At 40.1% G+C, this 20,096-nt stretch overlaps 1 protein-coding gene across 1 annotated transcript in view; it reads left to right on the top strand.

The window, feature by feature from the left end:
• The first annotated feature begins 202 nt into the window (after positions 1–202).
• Positions 203–20,096, top strand: part of ETV7 (ETS variant transcription factor 7) — a 475,597-nt gene continuing 455,703 nt past the window's right edge. The window contains exon 1 of the mRNA XM_044076621.1: positions 203–303. The gene's annotated coding sequence lies outside the window, so the exon portion shown is untranslated. The remainder of the gene's footprint in view (positions 304–20,096) is intronic.

Here is a 20,096-nt window from a genome sequence, read left to right as displayed (position 1 = left end):
TCTTTTTCTGGGGGGAAAAGATCCACAGACAATATAATTTCCATTTGAAATGTATAAATTGTATTTTACTTTACAAACATGTAATCACAAGAGCATGAGAATTGATTTACAAGAAGACATACAGCTGTTTTTGGATATGTATAGCACATGCATTCAGTTAATATTTACATAGCAATAACAATCCATTTTGTTTTTCAGATGACCATCACGACAGTGACATGCTCTGAGTGCCGTGTATGGATTTCATAGTGCATACAGTGAAGGACTACAAGTGTACTTGTGTCAAGAGTGACAGATATAAGAGTAAGTTGAGAAAAGTAATTATAAGAGGTGGTGGGTTAGAATAAAGGAAGGTGCAAGATAGTGAACAGTAAGAAGAAGTAATCTCTGTATGTTAATTAAGTGTTATGCAAGCAGTTATTTGTGCTTTGCAAATATTCTTTTAGCTTCAATAGGGATTGTGCTATATTAGATTCTGTGGGAATAGAGTGCCAGCTTTATCATAGGATCATAGGAAGTTACTAGGCTAATGGCCTTAGGGTCCTTACAAGCCTAGCCAAGATCTACCCTTATTGCAATGATCAGCATGAATTCCCCTGTCCAAGAGGGACACAGGTGAAACCCCCGGGGTGAATTTATGGTTACCCATCCAGTCATACAGATTGTGTTTGAAGAGGGCTGGGTGCTCTGTTTGACATGAAGTGGGAGTCCATTCCAAAAGTGTGGTAACCTCTAGGAGACAAATCTCTCCCTCCAACAGGTTCTATTAATGTCACATACCAGGTTAAGGTCTTTAGAGCAAGTAACCCCTGCACCATTTGACTTGTGGATATGCAGCATTTCCAATAAAGCAGGGTCATAAATTGACTTATATGCAAGGCATAGATCACCTCTGAGAAGTCTGTATGAAACAGAATAAAGTGACAGTAATTTCAGATGATCCATGTAGGACAGATGCTGAAGACCTTGAATTTTACTGGTGAGAAACCTTTGTGGTCCCTCCAATTGCTGCATGTACTTGGAAAGGTACATACCAAAAGGGGCATTGCACTCAATTATTGGCCTGATGAAGGAAAAGTACAAAGAGGTTATAACTTTTTTTATTTACTGAACGCAGTGCCCTTACCTATGAGATGAGCAATATATAATGCCTTTCTTATCACTGTTTAGACATGGTAATAAAAGGTAAGGTTACTGTCAACCTGTGTGTCCAGATCTCTCACCACTGAGGGTGTTGTTATTGATGTGGTAGTTAGCAGGAACATTGCACTTACTGAAAAGGATGATAATACATTTTTTTGCATTGAGTTTAATCAATTGTTTGTGAAAGACCCTGTTGTTGGATGTTGATATCGTTTGGAGATTCTATGACCACTCCCAGTTTGCAGTCATCAGCAAACTTTGTCAGCTACAGACCTTTAGTTTTAGCTTGTACTTTGGAAATAGATTCCAAACAGTACTGTGGTCCCACTCCACAAAGGCGGTGCCTCTACGGACCCTGGTAATTACCGCCCCATAAGCTTAACAAGCCTGGTCTGCAAAGCTATGGAGAGGATCATAATGGAACTCATAAACAAGGACATAGGGGACTTGCAAACCTTGGACCCAACCCAGTTTGGCTTTGCCAAGGGCAGATCTTGCCTTTTGAACTTGGTCGACTTCTTCGAAACAGTTACCAAGGCCATTGATGAGGGAAAGGCAGTCCATACAGCCTACCTTGACCTTGCAAAAGCTTTCGACACAATACCCCACTCGGGTATCATAGAGAAACTTACCAGCTTAAATGCAAACCCATATGTCACAAGATGGGTTGCAAACTGGCTAAAGAACAGAACCCACAGGGTTAGAGTTGCTGGAGCCATGTCAGACTCCAAGCCGGTTACAAGTGGTGTCCCACAGGGCTCAGTCCTTGGCCCCCTATTGTTCGGCATCTACTTCTCAGAAGTACAGGCAAACATAGGAGGACTATGGCTGATAAAGTTTGCGGATGACTGCAAACTGGGTGCCATAGTGGATAGTACATCGGACACAGACATCCTTCAGAGGGGTCTCACGGAAACTGATAGCTGATGCCAGAGCCATGGCCTGAAGTTAAACGCAAAAAAGTGTATAGTCATACCCTTCGGGAAAAACAAGGTAACCCCAAGCTACCATATAGGTGGCAACCCACTAAGCACAGAAGAGGTTATCAGGGACCTGGGTACCCAGGTTGACAGTGGCCTCTCGTTTGACACTCATATTGCTAAAGTGGTTCGAACGACCTTCTACATTGCCCATCTGATCATGAAGGGATTCACATCCTGATCAAGTCAGGTCATTGTTCCCCTGTACTCTTCACTTATCAGACCAATGATCGAGTATAATGCCCCATTCGGGATGTATCTCACCCGACACCTGCAGCAATTGGAGAGACCCCAAAAGTTCCTCACCAAAAGGATAAAGGGACTCCAAAACCTGTCATATACTGCCAGACTGAATAAACTCCAACTCTATTCAGTTGCATACCGTCTGCTCAGAGGTGACCTGTGCCTGACATACAAGGCCATGACCAACCCGGAATTAATGGACATGCTCCACCTCAAAAAATCCAAATCCACCAGAACCACTAGAGCAAGTGACTTAAACCTTAGCACGGATATAAATAGGACGTGCTGGAGGGATAGATTTATCACCCAGAGACTCCCCATGCTGTGGAATAAAATCCCGGTCCATATGAGGCAGAGCACCTCGTTGGCTCTGTTCAAGAGAAATCTTGACCGGTGGATGGGAGATCGTAGGTTTACCCTGGGAATCATCTCTGTGTCACTGCTGGACAGAGGCACAACAAACTAATGGGCACATTATTTCTAACATAAGGGGTGGCGTAAGCCACATAACTTTGGGCTAGGCTTATAAATGCCTTAGGGCAGATAGCCTAGTATATACCTATGAACCTATGAACCTATGTCCCAGGACTGAACCTTGTGGAACACCACTGGTTACAGGTCTGCTGTTGGAGGTGGATTCCCCTATTTTGACTATATGGGTTCTATTACTGAGCCAGTTAGTGACCCATCTAATGATATAAGGGTTGATACTTAGATGGGTGAGTTTGTCAATGATGCCTGAGTGAGGGATAGTGTCAAAAGCCTTGGCTATGTCTAGGTAGGCTGTATGCACAGGTTTCCCTCATCCAGGGCCTTGGTGACTATCACAAAGAAGTCCACCAGGTCTAACAGGCATGATCTCCCTATAACAACAAAAACAGAAGCAAGTGTTGGTAAAACAAAACTAGATAAACCAAACCAACACCGGACGGAGATGGAATGCCAATGAATATCCAAAATGTTCAAATACTCGTAAAACTCAATTTTATTGATAAGGGATGATCTCCCTTTAACAAATTCAAACTGAGTAGGATCAACTGTTTGGAGATTACCTATATCTTTGTTGATAAGGTCCATGATGATTTGTTCCATGGCCTTGCAGATAAGTATAGTCAGGCTAATAGGTCTATAGTTCCTGGGGTCAGTGGAGGCACCACCTTTGTGCAAGGAGATAACAGTTGCCATTTTCCATTCAGCTGGGATGAAGCCAGAGCTTAGACTATGATTGAAAAGACTACCCAGTGGTGTTGATAATTCTTGTTTGAGTCCACGTAGGATGCAATGTGGAATGTTATCAGGTCACATAGCTGCTGTGTTTTTGGCCTTAGAGAGAACATTTATGACCTGCTCTTTAGAGATGCACATTAGAGGACAGGTGGTAAGGATGTCAGGTGTACTTGTGGCAGGGATGGGGGGGTGTGAAGTTTTCACAGAACCTGTTGGCTAACAGGTTAGCTATGTCCACAGGCTCAGTATATGTGGTATCACTAACTACCAGTTCAGCATATCTGGGCCTTTCCTTTTAGGTTACAGATGTAACTAAAGAATGCCTGTGGTTGTCTATAGTTGAGGAAGCTAATTTAGATTCATAGTTTGATTTGGAGGACTTCACAACAAGTCTTATTTGCTTGTTTAAGCTGAGGAGGGAGTGTTTCCAATTTAGGGTTTGCTCCCTCTTACTCTTAAACAGCAATTTTTCCTCTTATTTTAAAGCCTATTAATGGCAGTTGTCTACCAGGCAGGTTTGCTCTTCTTTGAGGAGCTTGTTTTAGTCCTATCAGGTACAGCCAAGTCAATGCAGTTCTATAGGTATTTATATAAAGCATTGTTGTAGAACTCGGCTTAATCACCAGTTCCATCTGAGGGGGGAGGTACAGTAAAGCTATTTGTACCATCCTGTAAGAGGTTATAATCTGCTTTGGAGAAGTTTTTTAGTTTAATTGCTGCTGGAGGGGTGGGTGTCAGGTGTGATAATTACTTCGAATGAGACTGATTTATGGTCAGATCTCACTAGGGAAGACCTCATAGTAGGGGTGCTACAGTGGTCTCCCATATTGGTAAGCACCAGATCCAGGATGTTGGCACCCCTTGTGGGGGTGTCATCTAGCTGGTCCAGTGTATTGGTGTTAACAAAGTTGAGGAACCTTTGGGCAAGTGAGTTAGAGTGCAAGTAATTTACCCAATAAATAGATGGGTAGTTAAAGTTTCCCAAAACCAGGGTGTTTGGATGTACCTTGATAGACTCAAGTAGATCCAAAAAGGCAGAGTGGGTGTCCTGATTCATGGAGGGGGTTCAGTAACTGGCAATGACTTGAATAGGTGTTCTACCAACAGTTAATTGCACCTGAAGTATCTCCAGGGAATCATGCTATCTAACCAATCTGGAGGCGTATTTATCTGTTAAAGTTTAAGCTTTTTAGGTGGGAAAACTCAAAGGAACAGGGCATCTAATGCTTAACAGTAGAACAGGGAAACAACATTGTCAGGGAAAGAGTGATTACTTGCACCTTACCCACTTTCTCACATTGTTTCTGTAGTCTGGCAACCTGGCTGAACCCACTGCGTTCGCCTCGCTGCACTTGGCTCACTCCATTCCCCTACCCTACCCCCAATTCCCACACACCCCCAGTGCAACTAGACCTATTCTATCCCCTGCTCACCTGACCAGTCTCTGCACCAATCAGCAGCCTTCTATAATTCCAAACAAACCAAACTCCTCACCCAATATCCAAACTAAGGGCCTAAGATCCAACCCCCACCACACCCAACCTATTTCCTCAATCACAATACTTCTAAACACCAAGCCTCCACCTAGACAAATCATGCAAGGCATACTACCACTACTAACTCTCAGTACTCTAGCCTACACCACATCCATACACACTAACATACCATTAAACAATACCTTCCACATAAGACGTACTTTCACACACACACACACACACACACACATACACACACACACACACACACACACACACACACACACACACACACACACACACACACACACACACACACACACAAATGTCATCTGCTCCACACTATTTAATGATAACTCATTATTTTATATACACAAAACACACACCACACTATCTCTCAGTAGGCAAACAATATCTAGATCAAATATAGAACTAGCACATGCTATAAAACTCAAAACAATTTTAGAAAAAATGGCTACTAATTTCAGGAGACATACACCCTAACCCAGGTCCATGCAACAACATTCTCTCAGACGAACAGATATTAGACCTACTTATTATTAACCTAAACTCAAGAAGTAACAAACTACATGACATACATGCATTCATAGCCCATTACTCCCCAGATATACTAACCATTACTGAAATCTGACTAAAACCCACCACCCAAAACGAGGAAATTCTCTCCCAGGTTATAACATCCTAAGACTAGACAGAGATGCCAAAAAGGGAGGTGGAGTTGCAATTCTATTTAAAAGCACACTTAACCTCCAGCCTCTGCAAACCCCACTTCCCAAATTTCTGAATGCCGAATCATTAGGCTCCATTTTATCCCCAAAAAGCAAAAAGAGAATCAACATCCTCTGTAGTTATATCCCTCCAGGAAACAACTCTCCTATAATAGAAGAAATCTTACAATGGGCTACAGTCAACCTGCCCAAAAAAACTATCCTGTTAGGCGACCTAAACTTAAACTGGCTAGCCTGCAACTCTAACAGTCCCTCAAACCATGTTACCTTATTTGGATTCTCACAACTAATCCAAGAACCCACCAGAGTTGACAAAAAATTCCAAAAGCAATCAATCCTTGATTGGACTTTAGTAAATTTCCCCAAGCAAAATTACCATGTGGGCTGCCTACCTGATGAACTTAGTGATCACTTCCCCACATTCCTCCTTCGTAAATGTGTAAACATACCCAAACCAGTACTGTATAAGGAAACTAGGGATGAACACAAGGTAAATCCAGAAATTCTTAACAGTATGTTGCAACAATGTAACTGGCACCCACTACAAACTCTAGCATTAGGCCAGGCAGTTGAGTTATTCAATAGTACTTTTATGAATATTCTTAATACAGTCGCTCCCATTAGAAAACTTAGAACTAAAGTAAACTGTGCCCCTTGGTTGAATAGGACCACAAAAGCCTTACTAAAGTCCAGAGATAATGCCTGGAAGATCTGGAAAAAGAATAACACTAGCCTAGACAGACAAAACTATCAACAACTTCGGAATGAGGCAAAAAAACAAACAAAACTGGATAAACAAAACTACTTCCTAGGTATCCAAAACAAACATTCCAAAACCCCCGAAAGTTCTGGCAAGCTATCAATTCCCTTCTAAAACCCAGCAAAACTACCACCCTAGCTCCTAACACCAACACTAATAATGACAGCATAGCTTCTCAATTTAACCATCACTTCACAGAATCTATTCTGTCATTATCTACCCAACTATCCAACAATAATGCTACATCCACCCCCACTACAGGTCACAATAATATACCTTCCTTTGCACTCTCACCCGTACCAACCTCCATAATTAAAAAACTACTCTCAAAACTGAAACCTACCACTCTTGCAGCAGATGGTTTACCCGCTAATTTCCTAAAATTAGCATCAGAGTCCCTAGCCTACCCTGTCTCAATTCTTATCAAACGCTCCATACAGGAAGCTTACATCCCCCAACTATGGAAAGGGTCATATATTATCTCCCTACACAAAGGCAACTCCTATGAGCTATCAAACTACCACCCCATTGCTATCCTATCCCCTCTGTCCAAGCTCCTTGAGAAATGTATTCACACTCAAGTGATGCACTTCTTAACCTCACATAATCTCCTCTCCTTCACACAGCATGGCTTCCGCCCAAACCATAGTACAACTACTGTTCTTTTCTCTTTTACTAACCAGGTTAACTAACTTAGAAACAACAACAATTTCGTATCAGCCATATTCTTAGATCTCTCTAAGGCATTTAACATGGTCTCACATAACCTACTTTTAAACACTCTATCCTTCATGTCCTTTGCCACATCCACTACTGCCTGGTTCAAAAACTATCTCTCTGATAGGAACAGTCAAATGGCATGGTGTACTATCACCTCTACTACCAACTACCTTAGGTGTTCCACAAGGCTCAATACTGGGGCCTCTGCTATTCACCATTTTCACCAACAAACTACACATCTCCATCTTGCATGCATCTCTTATACAATATGCAGATGACTCCACCCTAATCTGCTCAGCCCCATCCCTAATCACTCTACAAAAACTTACCCAGGAATCATTCAGCAACATTAAAAATTAATTACTGACATCCAACTTATTCTAAACCCCAACAAGACCAAATTACTCTTATTTACCCCCAACAAATCCAGAACCACACCTCTTTCTTTCACTATCACTTCCAAAAATGGCACCGCAATTTCTCCCTCTCCCCATACTAAGCTCCTTGGTGTTGAAATAGATAAAAATCTTCACTTTGATGTCCACATTTCTCAAACCATCAAAAAAGTGCATAAAAAATTAGGAACTTTATACAAACACAAAAACTTCCTATCAGACCAAGCACGGGTCACCCTAGCCCAAGCCCACCTTTTGTCTACCCTAATGTATGCATTACCAATCCTAACCCACATCAGGAAAACAAACCTAGACAAACGTGAGTCATGTTGCAATAAGATTGAAAAATTTGTCAATAACTCTACTTTTAGAAGCCATCACTGCCTTGCCCTAAAGGAACTACAGTGGTTAGAACTTCCTCAATTAATTAGTTACCACCAACTAGTTCTCACCTTCAACATCCTAAAGAATCCCCACAAGACTCCAGCCCTAAACCAACTACTAAACCACTATTCAGCAAATCGTCCTCTCTGCTCATCCAACAAAACCATTCTCTGTATATCCAACGCCAACAATACTGCAAGGAAAGCACTTTTCTCTCATACCCTAGCTATAAAGTGGAATAATCTCCCCCCAAATATCTTTTCAGCGCCATCTATTTCACTGTTCAAAAAATCACTTAAGTCACACCTCTTGAATTCCTGGCTCTGTCCTTGCATCACATAAATGCTTTCCTGCTCTCCTCCAATCCTTCATACCTTCCTCTCTTCTCTGCTTACTGTCTTTGTACTACACTACTAAACTCCTCAAATACTGCCATACTGGGCCTACTATGTGTAAATTAAGCTTGCTTGAAACAAACCATTGTAAATATATTATTTTTTGGATGATGTATATTTTGATTGTACAATGAGCACTGCACATATTGTTTAATGTGGAGCTTTTCTCCCCGGGCCTCCACTGTAAATGGACCTTGTTCCAGTTGGACTTTCCCGGTCAACAAATATAAAATAAAATAAAAATAAAAAATCTTTAATGAATATCTATACACTGTCTCCTTTAGTTTTTATGCCTTCAGTATGTGGTCTGAACGTGTGGAAGGAGGTGTAGCCCAGTATGGTTGGGGTGCTCTCCGCAGCCTTGAACCAGGTCTCTGTGACTGCACAAATGTCTAAGTCTTCCATGTTGAGGACTACTTCCAGTGACTGCAGTTTTATGTTAAGACTCCTAGCGTTTAGCAGCATAATCTTAAGGTTGTTTTTAGATAGAGTTTTTATATCAGGAATTTTGTCCTTGAGACACTGTCTACAAAAAGGCACTATGGGGGTGGCAAGAGCCTTAGCCAGTAGCCAAAATCCCAAGCTTGACAGATGAAGACCATCTCTGGAAAAGCATCGAGGTCTGTTGATCATGTCATCCCCGGCTGACAGATACTGTATCTCCTTAGAATGACACCAGAAACTAAGCCAATTATTGTAATTAATAATTTTCTGTTTCTACTGAGGCATCATCCTAGGTGAAGGTAAGATGCTGCTCAAACTTAGGGATGTATCTGCCTGAGAAACATAGTCCAAGAGCTCAGTCATGTCTCTCTTCACATAGTTCAGATAGGTACATCTCAAGTCATTCACACCAACATGGACTATGACAGAGTCATAACAATACCTGTTTTTGAGAGACTTGAATGCGTGTGTGATATGGCAGATCCCGGCACCTGACAGACAGCTGACCGGGACCTTCTTATCCAGCCTGGTGAGAGGGACATCTGTGTGTCTCATGATGGAATCACGTATAACTAATATGTTTGGTTTTGTGTTTTGCCTTAAGGGCTTGATAGGTGAGACACTGGTGCAACAGCAATTATTTGCATTGTGTTCTGCAGAGGAAGTATCATGTGTAGTGTGCTTGTGTTTGGGAGGTCTCTGGTGCTTAGGTATGTTTCTGGTGAGAACCTCTGCATATGTAGGTATGTGTGATCTGGATTTGGGTGGAGTAGGAGATGAGGTGTGTATGCTGACAAACTACTCATTGTCATATGTACTGACTGGTGTGCAAGAGAGCATGGATTCAAGGTTGTTAATATAGTTACATCTCTTGTATGTTGAGTTTGTGTGGACTAGGAGTAGAGGGTTGTCAGTGAACATGAGGCAGTTGCTACACTGTCTCAAGATGCCCATGTCAACCAAGCTGGCTGGAGAAACTGTGGAAAATTGCCTTTGCAGGAAAGGAAGTCACGCTTAGGAATGGCTAGTATGTGAGAGGTGTTATGGTACCTCTGAGGCTAGGCTTAGTGTTCCACCTGCCAGTCGAGCAGGGCAATGGTAAACCTCTGGAGGACGGGTCTATATTACAACGTCAAGCTCACAAGAGTCCGAACTTTGTAATATTGAAATGTACAATTCGAAACCCAATAATGACGAAAACACAGAACAGAGATTTTTCGCTGTTCCGTGACAAAAAAAATAAAACTTACACTTTAAACTTAAATTAAAGTGGGGGCTTCACCCCCCCACACCCCCAATGTGGGGGGCTGTGCCCCCATACCCCCTACTTAAATACACCAACTCTGAGATCACACCACAGTGGAGGAAATAGCAAAGCCCTGAAAATGGCCCACTGATTTTTTTCCCTGGGAAAAAAATCGGTGTGCCGTGGCTTTGCCATTTTCGTATTTCTGACTTTTGGGTTCAATATTATAATGTTCAAACTTCTACAAGTTCGACATTGTAATATAGACCCTGGAGGACCATAAGCAAAGTGCTAAGGGAAAATTTAACAAGCAAAATCCTTGCATCTATAACCAGCAATGGTAACCACTGCTGTGCGGCAGTGCAAGATGGTGCATCACACTGAAACAAGTGCAAATGCAAGGCTTAAATAAAAGAAATAACCCTTTTAACTCAAACTAGCCAATAAGGACATTTTCTCTGAGTTCTAGTCCAGTCAACCTCAACAAGGTGGAACCAAGACAGCACTTTCTTCCCACAAGGGTGCAGAAGGGCCCTCTCCAGTGTTTAATAGGTTCATAGGTTCATAAGTTGGTACTAGGCTATTGGCCCTAGGGCCCATACAAGCCTAGCCATAACAATTCCCTGGCTATTTCTTCCCACAATATTTACTTTCCTGGACCCCTGTCTAGAAGGGAGACTGACATGATCCTTGGGGTGAATTTTCTATCTCCCATCCAATCGTCAAGGTTCCATTTGAAAAGGGCCAAAGAGGTGCTCTGCTTGACATGTATGGGCAGTCTATTCCAGAGTCTGGGGAGTCTCTGGGTCAGGAACCTATCCCTCCAGCATGTTTTGTTCATTGTAATGACTAGGTTTAGATCCCTGAAGCATGTGGCTCGTAGGGATTGGGATTTTTTTTTAAAGTGTAGTATGTCCAACAGCTCTGGGCTTGACATGGTCTTGTATGTTAAGCGGTGATTGCCTCTTAGTAGACGATATGCGACAGAGTATAGCTAGAGTTTTTTTAGATGGTCAGCATAGGGCATCTGCTTTAGGCCTGTGATTCATTTAGTGAGGTATTTCTGTGGCCTTTCCAGTTGTTGCAGATATCTTGAGCGGTACATACCAAACGGGGAATTGTATTCTGTAATGGGTCTAATGAGGGATGAGTACAATGGGACAAAGATGGCCTGAATTTGATGCTCAGAAGTTACAAAACAGACCCAGAAACAGCAAACCTGGAACTGGGTAATGCTACAGCTGAACTAATACAGTTTACAGTAAAATGTTGCAAAAGAAAATCCAGTCAGTTCAGACAATTCAAACAGACAGTAGAATGCAAATACAATTAAAAATGCTATACAGGAGCATAAACAGGCACTTAAAGTTAGCTGGGAGCAACTGATGAGTCAGATCTTTCAGTATCTCAGTGGAGAACTGGATTTAGTGCTGAAGTGATACAAAACAGTCTAGATTCAGGAAGTCTGAATCCAGCCTATGCTACAAAATGTAGGAACACCCGAAGTCCAAAGTGCATAAGATCACAACAGTAAAAAAAAAGTTCAAATAAAGCAGCAGTTCATTAGAATACTGTCATCAATTTAATCAGGCTATCGTCAAGGACTAACAAATGGAGTAGAATAAACGCAGTCAAACACCTAGGCACAAGCAGTAAAATAAAGTAGGAAGAGGCACAATTTTTTTAGTAGAAAGTGAGGAAAGAGAAGATAATTCAAGGTTAAGAAGCTAAAGGGGTGGACCTTCACAACTGATCTCACTGTACTCAGTAGAAGGAGCTGATGCAATGGGACTGAGAGGAATGTCCAATATCAAATTTATAGTAGAGGCAAGCAACTCAAAAGCCACCAAGCTTTAAGACCACAACAACACTTGGATGTGTAGGTGGGAAGACAAGATCGGAAAAGAGGTAAGGATTCAATTCACCAAGCCTAAAATACAGTTGCACAGTTTAAACAGATATGCAGCAAATAATGTTTTTAGTTAATAAGAAGTGCAGAAAACACTTGAAAATAAGCACTTATCTTTTGTAGTTTCACAGCAGGTTTTTAGAAAACAGGAGAGCAATGGCAGAAGGCCTAACTCGCTGCAGCTTTGAGCAAAGAAGCATAACTTGGTTCAAACACTGACTATTTAAGGAAGAGAAACAGGAACCAGCCAAAGTTCAAATTATCCAATGAAAAATGCCCTAAACACAGCCCTGTAGCAGTAACTCTAGCTAGACCAGACAAAGTGAACCCCCCTCCCACAAAGCACAGCTAGGCCTCTCTAGACAAATGATTAACTGTACTACAAGCTCCAAATATCACAAACAGTGCTAGATTCAGCAGACCCTGAACCTAGACTATGCTAGTGTTTATCAAGTGCAGCAACAAATAAAATGAACAGAACTAGCAGAGAAACAGAAAGGACATAGAGGTCAGTACATATGTAAGGATTCAATTCACTAAGCCTAAAATGCAGTTGCACATTTTAAACAGATATGCAGCAAATAATGTTTTTAGTTAATAAGAAGTGCAGAAAACAGTTGAAAATAAGCACTTATCTTTTGTAGTCTCAGAGCAGGTTTTTGGAAAACAGCAGAGCAAGGTTAGAAGGCCTAACTTGCTACAGTTTTGAGCAAACAAACACAAACTGGTTCAAGCAGTGGCTATTTAAGGGAGAAAAACAGGAACAAGCCAAAGTTCAAATTATCCAATCAAAAACATCCTAAACAGAGCTCTGTAGGAGTAACTCTAGCTAGATCAGGCCAAACTGAAACCCCCTCTCATGAAGCACAGCTAGGCCTCTCTAGACAAAAGATTAACTGTACTTCAAGCTCCAGAGTTCAGAAACAGTACTAGATTCAGCAGACTCTGAACCTAGTCTATGCTAGTGTTTTTCAAGTGCAGCAACAAATAAAATGAGCAGAACAACCAGAGAAAAAAAATGGGACAGATATCAGAACAGAGGTAAGGATTCAATTCACTAAGCCTAAAATACAGTTGCAGAGTTTAAACAGATATGCAGCAAATATTGTTTTAGTTAATCAGAAGTGCAGAAAACAGCTGAAAATAAGCACTTATTTTTTATAGTCTCACAGTAGGTTTTTGGAAAAGAGAAGAACAAAGGCAGAAGACTTAACTCACTGCAGGTATGAGCAAACAAGCACAAACTGGTTCAAACACTAGCTATTTAAAAGAGAGAAACAGGAACCAGTCAAAGTTCAAATTATCCAACCAAAATGCCCTAAACAGAGCCCTGTAACAGTAACTCTAACTAGATAAGGCCAAACTGAAACCGCTTCTGACGAAACACAACACAGCCTCTCTGCACAAAAGATTAACTGTACTATAAGCTCCAAAGGTCAGAAACAGTGCTAGATTCAGAAGACCCTGAACCTAGTCTATGCTAGTGTTTTTCAAGTGCAGCAACAAGCAAAATAAACAGAACAAGCAGAGAAACAAAAAGGAGGCAGAGATCAGAACAGAGGTAAGGATTCAATTCACTAAGCCTAAAATATAGTTGCCCAGTTTAAATAGATATGCAGCAAATATTGTTTTAGTTAATCAGAAGTACAGAAAAACAGTTGAAAATAAGCACTTATCTTTTTTAGTCTCACATCAGGTGTTTGGAAAGCAGCAGAGCAAGGGCAGAAGGCCTAACTCACTGCAGCTTTGAGCAAACAAATGCAAACTGGCTCAAACACTGGCTATTTAAATAAGAGAAACAGGAACAAGCCAAAGTTCAAATTATCCAATCAAAATGTCCTAAACATAGCCATATAGCAGTAACTCTTGCTAGATCAGACCAAACTGAACCCCCATCCCAAGAAGCACACCTAGGCCATACAGAAAAGATTAACTGTATTACAACCTCCAAAGATCACAAACAGTACTAAATCGCTAGTGTTTTTCAAGTTCACCAAGTAAAATGAATAGAACAAGCAGAAAAACAAAAAGAAGACAGAAATCAGAAAATATGTAAAGATTCAATTCAATAAGCCTAAAATACAGTTGGACAGGTTAAACAGATATGCAGCAAATATTGTTTTAGTTAATCAGAGGTGCAGAAAACTGTCAAAAATAAGCACTTATATTTTGTAGTCTCACAGCAGGTTTTTAGAAAACAGCAGAGGAAGGGCAGAAGCCCTGACTCACTGCAGCTTTGAGCAAACAAATCTTTAGCTACATAAACTTAGTAATGTGCGTCTCCATACTGTTTGTTGGATTTGATGGTGATGATTTGGTCTAGGTGTTGAGATCTGAGATTCCTAGGAAGTTAATACTTTGTAATGATGTTTGTAATCGATTTGCTGGATGTTTGTTAGGTTTGTGAAGGGTGTTGTTAGTGGTTTTGAGTTGATTTGGTGTTATAGTGATTTGAAGATCTATTCAGTGTAGTTGTTGGAGACCCAGGCAGTGTTGTGTTTTTATTGGCTGTGTTTTTAGTTATTTTATAGTAGCAGTTTTCTAGCTTGTTCAGAAGTGTTTTTGTATGATAGTAAGGATAACAGAGGCATATTACATGGTTGGAGCTTGATTTTCTAATTGAATGCAAGCTTGATTTTTAAGTGAGCTTTGATTTTGTATAATACACCTAATTTTTTATTAGTTTTTGTTGACAGTGTAATTGGTGTGGTGGTCAAACTTCAGTTTGTTTTTGATGATAACTCCTAGAAGTTCTGTCTGGTTTACTTTTTAAGTGGTAGCCTTATTAGTTTATCTATCTATCTGTCTATCCTTTATTGACCAGGTTAGTCATACTAGGCTAGTGGCCTTTTTTTAGGGCAGACTCAAAATGGTATTTATACTGATAGGGGAAATTGTGGCCGGGCCATCAGGAACTTCCCCTAATTTTTTTACAAGGCTTCTCCCTAATTGTTTTGATAGGTGCCATGGGACATTTTACATTTACCTGATCTACTGGTTTAAAGACACTGGTTTAACATCTCATCCAAAGGGCAATACACTTAGGAGCACAGCACCCCTTTAGGCTGCACTGCAATGTCAGCAGTCAGCTACCTGGTGTGTGAACAGAACCCACAGCCTTCTGCACCAAATGTGTGTTGATGCCAATCTGTGCTTGTTTGTAGTGCTTTCCAGTAGGGATAAAATTAAGTTTTTTTATGACATTAGGATTAGATGGAGTGCATTAACCAGTGATCAGGTAGTGTAAATTTTGTGTTACATTGTGGAACTGGATGAGTGGTTTAGGGAGGGTCATTTGACTACTGAATTATGGTTCTTAATGCCCGTGCTTGAAATATTTGTATATATGTATATATGTGTGTATATGTATATTTCACATTAGAATCTATCTAAGGCACCTCCCAGTGGTGGAATTCCTTGCTAGCCCGTACTCACCTTCCATGTTGCAGGAGGGTGGATAGCCAAGCCAAAAAGGGAAATATTCACTTAGCTCCTAGGGTTGGTGATCTGGATTCTGGTCTGCTGCAATCTGTAAATCTTTAAAATCCAATGTATGGTTATGAACTTTTGGCAAAGTTCTTTTTGAAGACTAAATCTCAGGTGTAGTTCATTTAAATAAAATCTTTTTTATTGTAGTGATATAATTCTCGTTATAGGCAGATGAGCGCTGGTATGTGATAATGTTACAGTCATGCAATTATGTTAACATTTGCTGGGAAAGGGGCATATTACTAGCCACACCTGTCTCTTGGGGAGTGTCCTGCAGTGGGGTGGAGGTGGGCATCCATGGGAGGTGGAGATTGGGTGGGTCCACTCTGAGTCCCTATCGCAGTTATTCATTTAACTATTTACAGTCCAGATGTTAACACAAGAGTACTTACATGTTACCACACTTAGTCTAATTTGTGCCTGAAATGATCATTCTTCCAATATGATTAAGGGTTACATTTTATTATAATTTCTATTTGACTATGACCATTTTACCAGTAAAACTTTTAAAGATACTAAATCATAGTTGCTTTACTGTTAAACATATTCTGCAGGGCTTTTGTAAGTCTTCCTCAGATCCGTCTTAAAGTAGTTTACTTTAATTTTCTGTATAAGCTGAGTTGATAGTTATTATTCAGGGTTTGGTCTGCTTTTAATTTTTTTTTAGTTTTGCTGTTAGACTAATTTTTTTAGTGACAGTGCCTCTCAGTGAATTTTAAACCCTTACTAATACATAGCAGAAAATATTATTACATTTCATAAATACAGTACCTTTTGGTTATTATCAAGCCCTTATCAATAGAAAATAGCATTACATTTTTTAAAATACAGTCAGGCATATCTTTCAAAGCTTTTTCAAAAAAAAAAACTTACGTGAAAGGAGGTTTCATTATTTGTCCATTGTTTTGGGGTGCCCATAGATGATGGTTCTTTAATGAAACATGTGGTGACTAAGTCTCCTTAGATTAAGTATGCAGTTGATTGAAATGGTGGTGTTTAGTCCTAGGATTTTTCTGTCGAACTTTTTTATCTGCAACAAAATCCAACGTCAAGAGAAAAAAACTTTAATAAAGAAGCAAAGCTTTCAGGTCCACACCCTTCCTCAATACTAAAACACATTACATCAGCAATTAAGACTTTAAACAGGAACACCAAATCCATCACATGACTACAGCCAGCCAAGCATGTGATAGAGGAACAATTAAAACATTAAAAAGTTACTTAAAATAGATAAAAGTTGAAAATCAAAGTCTGTTCTGTTGTATTTTAACTAAAATACGTTTTAGAGATACAGCACTGTTTAAACCGGGGGTGGTCAGCCATCAAACATAAAATCCACTCATATTCTTTAATTTCAAGCACATTGTTTAGGTCCCCTCCCCTAATGGATTTATATACTATATCTATTACCCTGAACTTAAATGTATGGGAAATATCAGTGCACAGTATGTGCTTACATAATACATTATTCTCATTTCCCCTACGTATATCCAATTTGTGTTCATAATGCGCTCCTTCTATTTTCTAGTGGTTTTACCCACATACAATGAGAGGCAAGACACACAGGTAGCTAAATAGACTACACTGACAGTAGTACAGCTTGCTGTTAGCTTGAAATTATAGTTTACCTTAGTAATGGGATGTTCAAAAGTCTCACTTCCTTTTCCTAATAAATCAGAGCAGCATGTAGAACTCATACAGCAAAATATACCTATTCTTGTAGCTACTAATGGGATTGACTTAACAGGAAAATCTTTATAGCATAATTTGCTTTTTAAATTTCTCAAATTTCTGTAGCAAAAATAGGGCCTATCCCCTACAACATTCTTCACTTCGGAAGAGGCCATTAAAATTAGCTAATTCTTCTCTATTATTTGTTTTACATAATGTGACCATACATTAAAAGTCATAACATATCTAGTTTACTCCATGGTAGGCTTACAAAATATCAGTAGCTATTTGGTCATCAACTCCCATCTGAAAAATTGGTTTAGCAGTCGTACCCCTTTCTATTTTGACCCTGTTGCTTAATTCTAACACTTGTGCATGGTCATATCCGCTTGATATAAATTCAACTTTCATATCTTCCAGTTGCTGAAGGAAGACAGAATCATCAGTTTTAAGTTTGCTTGCCCTTCTAAACTGTGCTAACATAACACCTCTGAAAACATGAGGCGCATACATGCTATGTCTATTTAAATATCTCTCAGCATGTATCTCTTTTTTATGGATACTGGTTTCAATAACACCATCCATAATATGTAGGTTTAGATCCAAGAATGTAACATTACTAGCAGAATATTGCATCTTAAACTTCAAAAAAGTTGTAGTTTTATTTAAATACTCTATATACTCATGGTGTTCTAAGCTAATACCCTTCCATACAACAAAACAATCATCAACAAAACGTTGATATAAACCAACCTTCTGGTTTAACACATTAAAATCACTGCACACATATTTCTAGCAGGAGCAGAATCTTACTGAGGGTTCTAATTTTGATGATGATGATGCACCCAGTGGTGTAGCCAGAGATCTATATTCTGTACTCAAACCTAATGTTGTTGTACCCACTACCCACCTATCACTTTAAAAATGTACTCAACCCTCAAAATGCTACCCCCATCTATATAGAAAGAAGTATGTTGTTTTTTCACTTTAACCACTTATATCCACAAAAAGCTACTTTCAGAGGTGTTTTCCTTTTGCACAGAAATTATGTGTATACTTCTATTCTGCAGATATTCATCACCACAGTTCTAAATATTCTGTGCTTTGTGAGACATTTCCAATGGATGCTCAGAAAAAATGCACTGATTTGATTACACTGAGTATGCCTAGCTACACCCTTGGATGCACCGATTGTTGAGGATTACTTTTTTGAGTTCTGCATAGTAGAGTAAGTGAGGGTTATGCTGGAGTTCCAGTGGTCATTGTTCTGTCAAGTTAGGTATGTTCTGTGTGTAGGTGGCTTGAAGAGTGCTCCAGGTGGGATAGTTTCTTTCTTTTTAGTCTATGATGGAGTCCAGGATTTTTTTGATGAGCCAGTCATTGTAATGTCTAACAAGAAAGTCCTTTTGCAGGTTTATGATGTTTTTAGTGAAAGCTTCCAATTCTTTGGAGAACTTGGCAATCCTGAGGCCCTGTGATTTGATGACATGCCTTTGTGTCCTGTGAAGGTGCATGCTGCTGTTGTGCAATAAGAGATTTATCCTGATGGGTTTTTGGTAGAGATCATTGATGAGTTGGCCTGTGTCTGGGTGTTTGCTGATTTTGACATTCATAAAGTTCACTGGGCCATAACTATAGTTTGTCATAAATCTGAGAAAATTCCTGGAATATTTGATTTGGTTCAAGAATTGCTCTAGGTTTTCAGGACTGCTGTTCCACACAGTAAAAATATAATTTATAAATCTTAGGTAGCAGTCCACATGGAAGTAGAAGGGGGAGATGTACACAAAGTCTTCCTCCCATTTGCCTAGTGTTGTGTTCATTAGGCTGGGGGCCATTACTGCTCCCATTGTGATTTCCATGGTTTGTTGGAAGTAATATCCTTCAGACTGGAACTAATTGTTGTTGAATAGAAGTTTCAGGAGTCTGCTTATAGTTTCTGTCTGTCCTGGTAATGCTTCCCATTCCTGTTGTAGGCCTCTATGATGGCTGAGATGCAGTAATTGTGGGTGAGTACTGCATAAATTGCCTCAACATTGATAGTGACTACTATGGAGATTTGGTTCAGAGAAATGTCCTTGGCCTTTTAGAGGAAGACTGTGGAGTCCAGGTTAAATGATTTATTGTTCTCTGCAAGTGGTTTGATTTGCACTTCTAGATATATGGAGAGGAGTTCAGTTATAGATCCCCACTAGCCATCACTGGTTTGCAGAGTGGGTCTTCTATATTCTTGTGCTGCTTAGGGATCCCAAAGAAGTTTGAGATCTTTGGATGTCTTACCATGAGGAAGTCATGAAGATTGTTCAGGCCTTTGTCACTCAGGTTGGTGATCTCCAAAAGGATTTCTTTGTAGGGTATCTTTATTTGCCTATATCTGTCTTTTCATAGAAGTTTGGGTTGTTCAGCTTGCTTAGGATTTTGTTGCTGTAGGTGGAGACATCAATGATAAGATCTTGAGGTTGAAATTTACAAAGCTTCAGGCCATGCATATATTAAGCATGGCTACAGATCGACGCATTGACTGTACTAATATCACATTTCACAGAAATGAAAACAAGAAATGAAAACATATATACTTCCTCGGTGGTGCAGCAGTAGCATTGTTGCCTCACAGCAATAGGTTCTCCCGTTTGATTCTCGGCTTGGGTAGGGAGTGCCTTCTGTGTGGAGACTGCATGTCCTCCCTGCAGTTGAGTGGGTATTCGAAAGGCATGGGCTGAATAGGCATGCCTTCGTTGAAGGTTGGGCATTGGGCTGGCAACTCGACACCATAAAAACCAACTGCCAATCATTAGCGGACCAGAGTTCCGCTGTGGCGACCCCTAACCGGGAAAAGCCGAAAGACAAACAAAAACAACAGAAATGA

The sequence above is a fragment of the Protopterus annectens genome, chromosome 7.part0 (assembly GCF_019279795.1).
Source record: "Protopterus annectens isolate FY-2018-M chromosome 7.part0, PAN1.0, whole genome shotgun sequence".
In the NCBI taxonomy this organism is placed as follows: domain Eukaryota; kingdom Metazoa; phylum Chordata; order Ceratodontiformes; family Protopteridae; genus Protopterus; species Protopterus annectens.
Note: the sequence above shows the minus strand (reverse complement) of the source record. Positions and strands in the feature narration are given on the sequence as shown.